The sequence below is a fragment of the Schistocerca serialis genome, chromosome 2 (genome assembly GCF_023864345.2).
Source record: "Schistocerca serialis cubense isolate TAMUIC-IGC-003099 chromosome 2, iqSchSeri2.2, whole genome shotgun sequence".
Taxonomy (NCBI): Eukaryota; Metazoa; Arthropoda; class Insecta; order Orthoptera; family Acrididae; genus Schistocerca; species Schistocerca serialis.
The window spans coordinates 83,152,569-83,167,543 of NC_064639.1; the positions used below are offsets into that span (position 1 = coordinate 83,152,569).

General features: G+C 44.3%; 1 pseudogene; it reads left to right on the top strand.

Moving 5' to 3' along the window:
* The window catches only part of LOC126455740 (dehydrogenase/reductase SDR family member 11-like), an 80,556-nt pseudogene that overhangs the window by 15,743 nt on the left and 49,838 nt on the right, over positions 1-14,975 (top strand).

The following is a 14,975-nucleotide window of genomic DNA, read 5'->3' on the forward strand; positions in this document are numbered from 1 at the left end:
AAAGTGTCTGATGTGTTTGTAGGAAGACTGTTCCACGCAGAGAAACAACAACCAGCACGCTGATGTGTGTACACATAAAGGTCTCATGCGTAAGAGTGTCCGCACTTACAGATGTTACAGACTGGATAATCGCCGTGTCTTTGTCCTTCAGCACAACACTACCAATGTACCCAACAATATAGGAGTGTTTTTCCTACTCATCCGCATTAACAGACACTTTTCGACATTTGTAGGAAGCTGTCATTCATCATACCAAATTGGAATGATCTCCGACTCATCCTGTAGCCTCCAACACACTCTACGAAAACACTGTCCCTTAGACTGCAGTGTAGTCAGCAAACAGTTGCCTTGGCCATCACACCGTTTGTCCATATTTAGAGAATAAGATTGGTTCCATCACTCGTCCCTGGCATACTCCATATAATAACCTCGTCTCATTTGCCGTCTGGAACAACGTATTAGGTACTGGTCCATACTGTCGGACCTTCATTAAACCACAACATAGCGCTGTGTGGCAATGTTTGGAATGCATTCTGGAAATCTAAAAAAATTGAATTTGCCTGTTGCCTTTCATCAATGGTTCGCAGGTTATCATACAAGAAAAGGATAAGTTGAATTTTTCACGAGCGGTGCATTCTACATATGCGCTGATTTGCGGACAGGAACTTTTCTGTCCAAAGGAGATTTATAATTTCGCTCCATAGCGTTACGGATCCGTTCTTTCACTCTTCTTATGCACAGGGGTCACCTGCACTTTTTTCCTCTCAGTTGAGACTTCGCTCTGGGCGACAGATTATGCAAGCTAGGTAACGGACCAGTGACAAAGAGTACTCTCCGTAACACCAAATACTGCATTCCAATCCCTAAGTTGGTTCTCTCAGCTACACCGGCACGAAGAAGTAGGAGACACGGCCTACCATTGGACGTTACTGAGGAGCAGTATATATCACATAGTTGAACCACGTTCCACTTCATAGTGGCAGTTGTCACGGTTAGACGTCGGAGATCGCTGAAACAAGCGTTAAGCCGGCGCGCCCTCATGTTCGGATGTCCACACGCAGTGCCCCAGCAGGCCAGAGACTCACGCAGCACTGGCTACCGCCGTGTACGCGCGTCTCAGCGATCGCTCCAGGTCTGCAGCCAGACCTGGCATACCAGACAGGAATGTCCAGGTGTGGAGGCGTCTAGGGACGACAGGAATGGTAGGAATTTGGACTTTATCAATATCTCTAGTGGCAACACTTGTCATTGATTCATACTGAATTTTCTCAAATATGATCACGAAGGCTGCCCAGCACATATTTGCTAGTTCGCTCTTCACCCTCCTAGAGTGCGGCATGATTTTATCTCGCCGGACTGGTTTGTGAGGCTTAGCGACGGCTTGCGCCTTAAACCAGAAATGTCAGTTAGTTCCTGTCACTGGATACCTCTGCCAAACAACTGGACAGCTAGCAGACTCGTCCTAGCCACATATTTATCAGTGTAATTACAATTAAATATTACGATCATCGTACCAGTCTGATAACATTTGCCAATGAACAAAGTATTGGAAATGGCTCCTGTTGACGGCTTCGGCTCTGGAAATTTCAATATCTATACCACTATTATGAGTGGACGTAATTTTCCTCATAAAACCTTTCCTGTCCCTTACAGCAATCGGTGAAATGAAAAATTTTGTCCACACACACACACACACACACACACACACACACACACACACACACACAGAGACTAGGCGTCTCGATTCTCCTCATTTCTAAAAAAATATTTGATTTGAAGTCTCCTGGCCAGTCAATTTCGGGAATAGACTGTAGGTATTTTGAGTCAGCGTTTCTGGGACGTGCTGCATCCCCTCCAAGACTCTCTGAAACAAGTGTTGTAAAACACAGGCCTCCGGCAATATGTGATGATCAACAGTGCTCCCAGTGACGAAATGAATAGAAAGTCATCACCGATAGTGCCACAAAGAACATCCCAGGATCTGCTTAGGGGAGCCAATGAGAGGACGTTCTGTGATCCATTTAGTTGCAGCCATATTGCCCGCCCTGTTTGTACACTATATCAGATCCAGTTGAACCCCTGCATTTGCTGTATTATGTAACTGTTTACGAGTTTATCACCTCCCTATGTCGGCTATACTCTCCCGTGAATTGAAGTTACAATTACCGATGTCAAATCTATCAGGCCTTTACAAATGCACATATGTAATTTTCTTACGTGCATAGTAGTCTGAGCACTTCCCACTAAAGTCTGGTGACATGTTGGAATATAAGCCACAGTAACTTTACGTTCAAGCAGCAGTATCATTTATAGTTGTTTAGCGTCGGAAAAAATTATATGTCCACACTCGCACCAGTTGGGCGTCGTTGTGCCAAATAGCAGACTCCCCCTCCCCTGCCCCCATCCCACGCCACATTGTCATTATCACATCTTTGTCGAGGAATAAAGGATGTAATTACAATTAAAAAGCTGCCACAAATTTTTTATTTTCTAGATTTCGCCACTTCCACGAAACCCTTTCGTATTTTTTATACTTGTATATCCAGCTATCACAGTGGCGTCTTACACGTTCGGACCCCCATGTTGGAGTTTGTGTTAGCGGATTTCAGCCGTATATCATGTTTAAACGCATAACTATCGTACACCTAACACCCATATCATACAAATTTCTTGCCCAAGGCATCATTGTGAGTCCAATATACTACAGTACCTCTATTCGGCGTTAATTTCCAAGAGCCGAGTAAACGGGTAGAGACACATTTGCACACCATAATGTTATCGTAAAACTGTTCGATATTTAATTTTCTATTGCTAAAAACTGCACCAGTTTAACACTTTCGAGGCGGAACACCTCGAGACGGAACTGATTTTGCTGGCAAAAATAAGTTTTGGTTCAAATGGCTCTGAGAACTACGGGACTTAACATCTTAGGTCATCAGTCGCCTAGAATTTAGAACTTCTTAAACCTAACTAACCTAAGGACATCACACACATCCATGCCCGAGGCAGGATTCGAACCTGCAACTGCAGCAGTCGCGCGGTTCCGGACTGAAGCGCCTAGAACCGCTCGGCCACCGCGGGCAGCAATAAGTTTTGTTTCGGAAAAAAAATAACCTGTTACAGCGCCATATAAAGATTTTGTTTGTTACATGTGCGAGATTACAATTACTTCGATCAATATTGAAATTATACGAAGCATACTGTACGCTGGGTTCTTTTTTTTTCGTAACAAACTAATTTTTGCCAGCTGCATCAGATCTGTCTCGGCGTGTACCTCCTCCAAAGTGTTAAACAGGTGCAGTGTTTCGCAAGGGAAAGTGTGCTTAGAGCCGATACCAAACACTTTTGCGATAACATTATTGTATGCAAACATTTCTCTAGCGGTTTACTTGGCCCTTGAAAATTAGCCCCGAATGGACGCACTGTAGTATACAGCACTTGCAATGATGTCTTAGTCGAGAAACTTGTGTGATCTGGGTGTTGGGTCTACGATTGTTATGCGTTTAAACATGATATAAGGTTCAAATGCACTAACACGAACTTCAACATGGCGGTCCGAATACATAACACGCCACTGTGTTGGTTTGATTTACAAGTATCAAAAGCACGAAACGGTTTCATGGAAGTGGCGAAGACGAGGAAATATGAGGTTTATTCAAATGACGCGTGGTCACCGTTTGATGTTGCATAGTGCCAGCGTGGTTGCTCGCCAAAGAGAAGGTGGTCACAAATATTATCGTCCACTATCGAAATGTATCGACAAATGAAGGCTGTGTAAGATGAGTCGTTCAAGTGTCGTGGAACGGCGCAAACGATTCCTTGAGTGGCGCGTGTCACTGGAAGACGACGCTCGTCTTGGACAGGCTCACCGTGTCATCACACCGGAAACGGTTGCGGAAGTGAATGCTTTGTTTTGGGACAACTGCAGAATCACCGTGGACGAGCTCTATCGGTCACAGGGTATTAGCGTGGGCACCGCCCACAGCATAATGCATCAACACTTGAACTTTCCAAAAATCAGTGCGCAGTGGGTTCCCCACCAAGTGACCGCCGAACTGCGCAGTACTGGAATGGCGCTGTCTTTGAGTCATCTGTAACGTTATCAATATACGAAATACGGCTTTCTTTCGCGTATTGTCACAGGTGACGAAACATGGTGTCACCATTTTGAACCGGAAAGCGTCAGAGCACGCACCTCCAAAGAAATCAAAGGCCGTGAACAACAGTTCTGGTAAGGTCATGATGTCCTTATGTGACCACAAGGGCTTACTGCTTGTCGAGTTCCTGGAACAGCGAACCACCATCAATGCCCAGCATTATCAAGACACTTTATAGAACCTTAGACGAAACATTTAGTCGAAACGCCGAAGCATGTTTTCCAATGGCGTTTATCCTCCAGCATGACAATGCCCGCCCACACACGGCCAACGCGGTGAAGACGACATTGCAGCAGTTTCGGTGGGAAACGCTGGATCCTCCTCCTTACAGTCCCGACCTTTCACGGTGTGGTTTTCATGTGTCTGGACCTCTAAAACAAGCTATTCGCGGACATCGATTCGCAACGGACGACGATATACGTGACTGGGTCCAGGCCTGGATCCGACAGCTTCTTCAAGGATGTAATCGAAAGGGATAAATGTGCCAATAGTTTTGGCGACTACTTTTGAGTATGTTTGCTGTGTATAACTACATTTTTGAGTTAATAAAATCGTTACCGTTTCTTTACACAAGTGACCGGGTTTCATTTGAATGCCCCTTATGAAAAAGGTACGAGGACTTATTTAATTGTAACTAGACCCTTTATTCCACAAAAGGTATGTGATAACGACGATGTGGCGAAGGGACGGGGGGGGGGGGGAGGTGGGGGGCGCTTGCCACTTTGCTGTGCAGTGCGAAATGACAGCAAGCTGGTGCGAGTGTGCACATCAAATAATTTTTTCTGATGTCCACATTCGCACCACACATGTACACATGTAAACTACAATCACAGATGTGTATGTTTTAGAGTCTAAGAGTACTGTGGTCAGTGTTCCGACATGACCAACGAAAGTAACTAAGTCTGGTTGTAAGGGAGATATAGAACTGATCCGGAAAAATTCGATTTAAATGCTTTGATTGCCATAAAGGGGATGAAAGGTTTCTTGTGGAAAATTATTTCGACTCATAAGAATTGTATAGCCAAAGCCGACAGCAGGAGCCATTTCCAATACTTTGTTCATTGTCAAATGTCATTGTAATATTTAATTGTAATTACACTGATAAATATGAGGCTGGTCTCTTAGGACGACTCTGCCTGTATTCTGGGTGTTGGCAGAGGTAGCCGGTGGTCAGAATGAATTGACATTTCTGGATTCATGTGCAAATCATCGCTAAGCCTCATGAACCAGTCATGTGGGGTAAACCGTGTCGCCCTCTAGGTGGGTGAATAACCAACTAGTACTCAGTATGTGTTGGGCAGCATTCATGATCGTATTCATTCTATTATCCCACTTTTATGTTCATATTTGAGAAGATTCAATATCAATCACTAACAAGTGGCGCTGGTGGTATTGATAAATTCCAAATTTCTGCCTTTCCAATCGTCCCCAGACGCCTCCACAGCTGGGCATTCCTGTGTGATAGGTCTAGTCAGGCTGCTGACATGGCGCGGTAGCTGAGACGTGAGTACACGGTGGCAACAAGTGCTGCGCGGTTTCTGGCCTGGGGCGCTGCATGTGGACTTCCCGAAGTGAGAGCGTCGGATTTACTACTGTTCCAGCGATCTCCGACCCCTAGCTGTGGTAACTACTACTGCAGAATGGAACACGGTTTAACTATGTGATATATACTGCTCCTCAGTAGCGTCCAGTGGACTCTGTCTTGCAGTGGAAAGATGGTATTCGTTGTTGTTACTGTCCTGCCACATCGTAGACCATTCCTTCTCCTTCTTCATGTCGCTGCAGCTGACAAAAACCAACTTAGGGATTATATAGTGCTTCAAAAACCCAACCACACCATCAAATTCCCGATTGAAAAATTTATTGTTCCTGATAGTGGTATTATGAGCATAGATACTGATTGAACCCCTCCGCACATGGTTTAATGACATGGCATGCAATTCAGCAGAAATTAGAAATTTTCAGCTACCTCCAATGTAGCAGATTTCCTACCAAATGACCCAACTATCCCAGTACCCACCAACAGGAGCCAAGGGAAAAAAAACCGGAATAGTTTGGAAACCGGGCCCTTATGCGGTCGAATCGCACTAAATGTAGCATTCCTAGTATCCACCAATCGGGTACAAGGTAAAACTCGTATTGATTTAATTAATTAGTAAATCAATCCAGTAGAGGAAGGGAATACTTTCAAGACATCCACAGATGGGTGATTTCCAGGTATCTACTAATCTGTTCAAGAGAAAGAAGGGATTAGTGCAGCACACAACACACACTAACAACTCTGTCTCAAATGCCTTTGTTCCATCTGTTACCGGTTTCCCTAGCTATGGAAGTGTCAGGACAAGTAGATATAGCGACCACCAGCGCCAGGTAGGTGTGGGGGCCATCGAGGGATGGATGAGATGGGGTCGGCGGAGGACATTTTGGTCTGTGTGTGCTTGCATATTTTAGTTCACACAAAGTAATTACTTGAAACAGATGCTGTAGGAGAGAGAGACGTGGGGAGGGGGGGGGGGGGAGGAGGGAGAGAGAGGCAAGAAATGAGTCTGATATCAATTTTGAAAGGGATGCCACTGCCTGATTCTTTGTTTGCAGAGGATTAGTGCGGTCTCACAGTTGCGACGATCCCTGACTTGTGGCATGCACTGTGCAGTGAGATTGGTCCCGCTTCAGTGACGTGATCGAGGGCTTTTTCGCCATAAATGTTCAGGACAATCTGCCCCTATGTGTGATGAGTGTTTTAAGACAGTATGTATGTATGTATGTATGTATGACCACAATAAAATTGCGCCATAAATGTTTAAAAATTCCATACTGCCTTGTCATCTAGAAACTGTTTAAAGAACCAGTATTACATACACTACAGTAAATTTTCTGACAGATTCTTTAAAGGAATAAATAACTATATTACACATACTCCCTTGCGTGCCATCAATTATTTAAAAATGTTCGATACGCCCCAATCGATTCCTTACAAGTGGACAATCAACTAAGTCTTTTTCTCCTAATTCCAGGTGGGGGAGGCGAAGGGATCTGGGAGAGGGAAAGGCACCTGGTAGTTTTCCCAGAGGAGGAGAGGTTAATTAATTGTTCAATTTAATTTATTAATCCCTTAGTTAGATATCGAAAGTGTTTGTATCCTGAGGGGATTTCCTGGAGCGGTTGAGGACGAGGAGGGGAAGGTGTGAGAGATTTCTCAGAAGGATGAATTACCCTCAGGGAGTCATAAATCAACCTCCATAAAACAATTAACAGGACAATAGGGAGAGGGTGGGGAAGGGGGAGAGATTACATGAAAAACCAACCTAGCAGAACAATAGGCTTATGTCATAAATAAGTCAACTGTCACTACTTAATTAATTTGCCTATCAATTTGATATCAGTTAATGTGCTCCAGAACGAAGGTTGTCCTACCACTGAAGTTCTATACTCAATTCCCCCAAGAATGTGGAACCGAGGAGATGCCGGCACACACACTGAAGATGTAGTATGCATTACCAAAAGCATAATGGAAAAAATAAGAGGAATAATTAAAGTCTTCGAATCCTCTCGCCTAGAGGAACTGCAGAAAGAAACGGAGCTAATAGTTGAAAGCGCAAAATAATTATTTTACAGGAAGAAATTTTGGTATGTATTAGAATTCCAGAAAGTACTTCTCTGTATTTGTCAAGTTACATGCTGGAGAAAGAAATAGATGATGCAGATGCAGATCTGAGTTATAAGCTAAAAATTAAATTGGGAATTATTAAAACTACACCTAAAAATAATAAGGAATGAGTTATTTTCTTGGTGTGAACGTATATGCAAAGGGTACTACAGATTTAGTACAAAAACATTTAGTAATCGCTAACCTATCAAAAATCCTAAGACATTTCCTATATACAATGATCCATGTGTTTGTATTTCGGATGGGGGAAGCGGGTGGTTGGATGATCTTGAAAAGTAGCTGTAATTACGGAGGTGAAAGTGTAGCGACCCCCTTTTCTTACCTATATGGAATATGTAAAATTGTGAAACCTAGAAATATTAAGAAATATTACGAATGAATACCATGAAACGTGCACAGACAGAAATCAATGAAACTGTGTGTTCTGGAGGAAAGTAGACTGATGCTACATATGAACACCTTAATAGTGGAAAGAGGTGGTCTCAAGGTGAATCGGTCATAGCATCCTGCACATGAGCAGTACAACCTAACATTGATTGGACCATGACTTCAGTTTGCAAGAAGAACGTTACAAGGGGCAGTGATAAGCTGCGATAAGACTGTTACATCTCCTCTGGCTACTGATAGTGGTGTTTATTTCTTCGTAAGATGTCGCTGTTTCTTCGTATGCATTTTCAGCTGCCGACGATCATTTTATAGGACTGTTAGGAATATACTACAATTTCCAAACCGTAATCAGGCTTGAACTTCGTAAAAAGCAGGCGCCATACATCTCTGGTAAGCTATGTAATATTTGTGTTACAAAGAACCGATGTTTTGTTTTATGACCTTACAGTTTAACTACGGTAGTTTATCGGAGAGAAATTTGGAGGGACAATGTATGTCATGCGCTGGAAATAACATTTCTTACTTGGAATATTAACAGCATTACATTCCACGTGACTAATAGGTTGGAAACATGAACTCTAAGAATAATCGACCATGAAGTTCTGTTAAATTTTCAGCAATTACGTCAAAAGCCCCTGCATGATGTGAAAACAAGAGTGAGCTGTCCAGTTACTGCAAACTGAATTACTGAATCGATCATTTCCCTCCAAACCGAAACATCTTATCGGTAGAGTCTACGTGACCAGTATACTGTAAACTTTGACGGGAACTGGCAACGAATGAGAAGATGTACGACTGTATCATGCTAAGCAGTGCAAGAACATGGAGAGCCAACGAGTCAGAGACTGTATTAAGTGATACTGTATTTGTTCCTTAGCAAGGGTGTAACAAAATTCAATTTGCAGCAATTTCAAAATGTAGGCTTACTATTTAACCAAAACAGGGCATCATCGTATTTTTATTAGCTACATAGAGATCTATAGTGAGTTTGAACATCAGCCACAACTCGTCTATGATTCTGGAATTTGGAGTAAGTGTTCTATTGCGTCTTTTATGTAGAACTGTCTATCGGTTCCAATATTTGCGAATGATCCCCTTGATTTCTTTATAAATGTTTTCTCTTGGTGACCAACATCGCTAACCATGTTCGCCAATCACTGTCTCTTTGTCGGCGGACTCAGGGTCATCTACTTTACTTGTTGTCAGCAGCGCTAAACTGTATCTCTCACGTGATTGTTGTGAAACAAATTTTTCGGAGCAGTTATCTGATGATCGGTTTAACATTACTTTACAAGAATGCTTGTTCTCACAGTCGATAATGTAAGTGAACATTTCCTGGTTTGTACTAGCTGTATGAAACCAGCCCCTTTCCGCTAAGGTATAGTTGAGCTGCATCCGTGTAATTCAATTTAGGCTATGCTGAATGACTTTAAGAACGGCGCGTCTATTTCTGACACCTTGTGCAAGCATGCAGTTATCAGGCTAACTGGACCACCGTTAGTTACTTTCATCTGTGTGTACTAGCAGTTACGTTTGATTTGCATTTCACCTAACCTAATAATTTTGCGCACCCAACCACGAGGAGAGTTTCTGTCCCAACTTTGCGATATGCATTCCCTTCGCTGTTGAACGGAGATTCTAGTGTTATGTGAAAGTTATTTGAAGCTCTCACTCCGGCAGATGACAACTAACACTTCTAGAACCGCACGTCCCGTATTTGATATTATACCGGTTTCAGTTATTGGGTTTACAGATTACAAAATTTTACATGGAGATCTTCGGGAATTTCGATTCACACTCAAAAGTATGTGTTCCACATGCTTTCTCTTCCCTCTTGGCCGCTTCTGGTCTTTGGTGGACACTGGGGTAGCTGTACTAGTTTCCGTAGCTCGTGGATTCTTCAGGTAAGCCCTGCACCAAACTGATGAAGTTTTTGCTTTAGACAGTCCACTTGGCTCCAGTCCACAGCAAAATGCTGGGACTATACATGGTCTTTTATTGTACATTCGTGATATACATATATCCAATATGAATATACTCTGAACTGATGAAACTTTATGTCAAGCAATAGATATCGCAGTTCGCGTTCGTTATCCAGTTCAAGATAATAAAGTTAGCAAAGCGGCGATATCCACAAGCGACTTGAGACTCAACCATGTCCAAATGATACTGCTTTTGGAAAGCCTGGTAAAAAGTTGTTCACAGGTGGCTCGACGACATGAGGCATCCTTGCAGAAGCTGTGTACTTTGCAAAGATAAATATGAGCCGCTTCTGTCTGCGACCCACAGAAAAATCCGGGCTAACACCTATGTTACCTCCTTTCTGACAGATCATACAATATGAAACAAATCGGCGGACTCTTAATATGAACCGATTCCATAATTACTCTCTTGCCCGTTGCCAGGTCTGTTTGGAGAAAAAACTGCGAACTATCTGGCGCAGGACGTCCTAAGATATCTTGCTACATCGCAAGAACTCCATAAATCGAAGACTCAGTGAATATCGCGCTGCTCTGATTGCCCGACAGCAGCAACAACTGCTACAGACTTTAATATTTCATCTTCACTATGACAAATACCAACTGCAGTTAGCCGAGACAACGGCAGAATGGTGAACGTTATGTTGCGACATCAGCTTCAACGAATCTGGGTACAGAACTATCTACACTCCTGGAAATGGAAAAAAGAACACATTGACACCGGTGTGTCAGACCCACCATACTTGCTCCGGACACTGCGAGAGGGCTGTACAAGCAATGATCACACGCACGGCACAGTGGACACACCTGGAACCGCGGTGTTGGCCGTCGAATGGCGCTAGCTGCGCAGCATTTGTGCACCGCCGCCGCCAGTATCAGCCAGTTTGCCGTGGCATACGGAGCTCCATCGCAGTCTTTAACACTGGTAGCATGCCGCGACAGCGTGGACGTGAACCGTATGTGCAGTTGACGGACTTTGAACGAGGGCGTATAGTGGCCATGCGGGAGGCCGGGTGGACGTACCGCCGAATTGCTCAACACGTGGGGCGTGAGGTCTCCACAGTACATCGATGTTGTCGCCAGTGGTCGGCGGAAGGTGCACGTGCCCGTCGACCTGGAACCAGACCGCAGCGACGCACGGATGCACGCCAAGACCGTAGGATCCTACGCAGTGCCGTAGGGGACCGCACCGCCACTTCCCAGCAAATTAGGGACACTGTTGCTCCTGGGGTATCGGCGAGGACTATTCGCAACCGTCTCCATGAAGCTGGGCTACGGTCCCGCACACCGTTAGGCCGTCTTCCGCTCACGCCCCAACATCTTGCAGCCCGCCTCCAGTGGTGTCGCGACAGGCGTGAATGGAGGGACGAATGGAGACGTGTCGTCTTCAGCGATGAGAGTCGCTTCTGCCTTGGTGCCAATGATGGTCGTATGCGTGTTTGGCGCCGTGCAGGTGAGCGCCACAATCAGGACTGCATTCGACCGAGGCACACAGGGCCAACACCCGGCATCATGGTGTGGGGAGCGATCTCCTACACTGGCCTTACACCACTGGTGATCGTCGAGGGGACACTGAATAGTGCACGGTACATCCAAACCGTCATCGAACCCATCGTTCTACCATTCCTAGACCGGCAAGGGAACTTGCTGCTCCAACAGGACAATGCACGTCCGCATGTATCCCGTGCCACCCAACGTGCTCTAGAAGGTGTAAGTCAACTACCCTGGCCAGCAAGATCTCCGGATCTGTCCCCCATTGAGCATGTTTGGGACTGGATGAAGCGTCGTCTCACGCGGTCTGCACGTCCAGCACGAACGCTGGTCCAACTGAGGCGCCAGGTGGAAATGGCATGGCAAGCCGTTTCACAGGACTACATCCAGCATCTCTACGATCGTCTCCATGGGAAAATAGCAGCCTGCATTGCTGCGAAAGGTGGATATACACTGTACTAGTGCCGACATTGTGCATGCTCTGTTGCCTGTGTCTATGTGCCTGTGGTTCTGTCAGTGTGATCATGTGATGTATCTGACCCCAGGAATGTGTCAATAAAGTTTCCGCTTCCTGGGACAATGAATTCACGGTGTTCTTATTTCAATTTCCAGGAGTGTATTAGCACGTATGACAACAGCCCTGCTTCCCCAAGATTCTAGCCTGAAGGGGAAGAAAATTTTCACCATTAATAGGTTAAGAGCACCCACTTGGATTCCAATAAAACGGATATAATTAAAATCCTATCCAAATTGCGATTATTACTCAGATGAAGAGGCGGTCCTATACAGTGACGGAAATCTCAACACCAAGGAGTTTTGCGACGTAAACGAAAGATGGTAAGCGTGTGTCTTTATATTAAAGATGATGTCGATTCACAATTCATCCTTGTCACTTAAGATTTGCGCTAGTAGTACTATTATGAGAAGCCAAAATGGGTTGGCTTCAAATACGTGCGGTCGTAATGGTTAGTTATCTTTGAGATTATACGCGGTGAGTTGATGTTAGTGAACGTTGCCCTTGCAGGGACAAAGACGCCTTTATCAACACCTCACTGGGTTTTAACGAGGTCCTGTAATAGGGTTACGAGGAGCTGGAGGTTCTTTCTGCAATACTGCAGAAGGACTTGCAGGGATATAACCACAGTACATGACAGCTGGGAGCGGTGGTTACGTGAATGTACGGTCGCAAGAAGATCGGGCTCTGGACGACCACGGGGCACTACCGAGAGGGAACACCATCTGTTTGGAAGTATGGCTCCGACACATCGCACTGCATCTTCAGCAGTCATTTGAGCAGCAGTCTGAACCACGATGACACAACAAACCGTTACAAATGGATAACCCCAAGGACAGCTCCGAGCCAGACATTTTATAGCGTGAATTCCACTGACCCTAAACTACTGCCGTTTGCGAATTCAGTGGTATCAAGCGAGAGCTCGTTGGAGGGCTGAGTGGAGGTCTGTTGTGTTTTCTGATGAATGTTGGTTCTGCCTTAGTGTGTTTGTAAGAAGGAATCCAGCTAAAGGCCTGCAACCATCCTGTCTGCATGCTTGACACATGGACCTATACTTGGAGTTATGGTGTGGGGTGATATTTCGTACGACAGCAAGAGCTCTCTCGTGAACAGCCCACGCATCCTGAGTGCAAATTTGTACGTCAGTCTGGTGATTCGACTTGTTGTGCCGCCATTCATGAATAACAGACCAGGGTTGTTTTCCAACAGGATAATCGCCCACATACCGCTGTTTTACTCTTACGTGCTCTGCAAAGACTCGACATGTTGCCTTGTCCAATTCGAGCAGCAAATCTGTCTCCAATCGAGCACATATGGGACGTCATCGAACAAAAACTCCAGAGTCATCAACTAACAGGTTTAACCGCCCCTTATTGACCGACCAAGTGCAATAGGCATTGAACTCCTTCCCACAAACTGACGTCCGGCACCTGTGTAACACAATGGATGCGCGTTTGCATGCTTGCATTCGACAGGCTGGTGGCTACACGGGTTCTTAATGTACAAAAATTTCACATTTAGAATGGTTTATCTCGCGCTTACATTAACCTATGACCTCCTAATGTTAATCAATTAAATATGTTAACTAGACAAATGTATTCCGTAAATTTCATTACTCTACATTAATCACTTTTTGATATTGCGATTTTTCCCGTCAGTGTAGTTGTAAACAGTAGATGTAGCTACATTGGGCTAACCAGTTTTCATTGTTCGATAGAAAAGGTGATAGTGTCATGAAATTTAGTCCATATTTATTAGCGGTGTCCCTCAGTGAAGAACCCACTATTACTTCCGTTGCTACTTCGCTTTATGTCTGTTTTTGTGTTATGGCTGTGTCTGTCTTTCTTTTATAATGCATTCACAATGAACAGAACAAAATCAGGAACTGCACGTGATACTGATATGTTGTTACGTTGTTATATTTTGTAATAAGTTGTCCATACGTCTTCCTTTTATGGAAGGTTATGAATAAATTCCTGAAAGAGAGCCGTTACGTTGCGACATCAACTTCAGAGTACCTGGGGCCGAAGTATCTAACAGCACATACCACATCATCCTTGTTTCCCCACAATTCTGGTCTAAGGCGGAAGATTTCCACCATCAATAGATTAAGAGCAGGGCATGTGGCTTCCAGTAGAGCGGCACACCTGATATAGTCGATATCCTATTTGAAAAATGGTTCAAATGCCTCTGAGGACTATGGCACTTAGCATCTGAGGTCATCAGGCCCCTAGAACTTAGAACTACTTAAACCTAACTAACCTAAGGACATCACACACATCCATGCCCGAGGCAGGATTCGAACCTGCGACCATAGCTATCGCGTGGATCCTGAATGAAGTGCCGAGAACCGTTCGGTCTTAGCTGCCGGCGAGATATCCTATCTGAATTGTGGTTACTATTCAGTTGAAGAGCTTGTCTTTAAGTTTCTGGTGCACTAAGTACAACAGTGAACACAACACCAACTGAAGTCCTAAAGATTGTTTATTTCTCATACTGATTAGCTTTAAGTTCTTTGAAGAATTATGAAAATGTAAGTTTTTGGTTGTTACCTGTTTGGTGCTTTAATTCGATTAGTCAGTGGTAAAAGCTTAACACTGAATGACTATGTTAAGTTTCTTTACACATATGATCAAGTTAAGTGAGGCTACCTGTCTTCACGAATTCCGAGGTTCTGGGGAGAGAAACAAAAATATTATCATCCTTCTTGGCTACAGCTTCTTTGTTCATGTAGTTACGACACTCACTTGAGTAGAATGGAAGTTTGTTAAATGGCACAC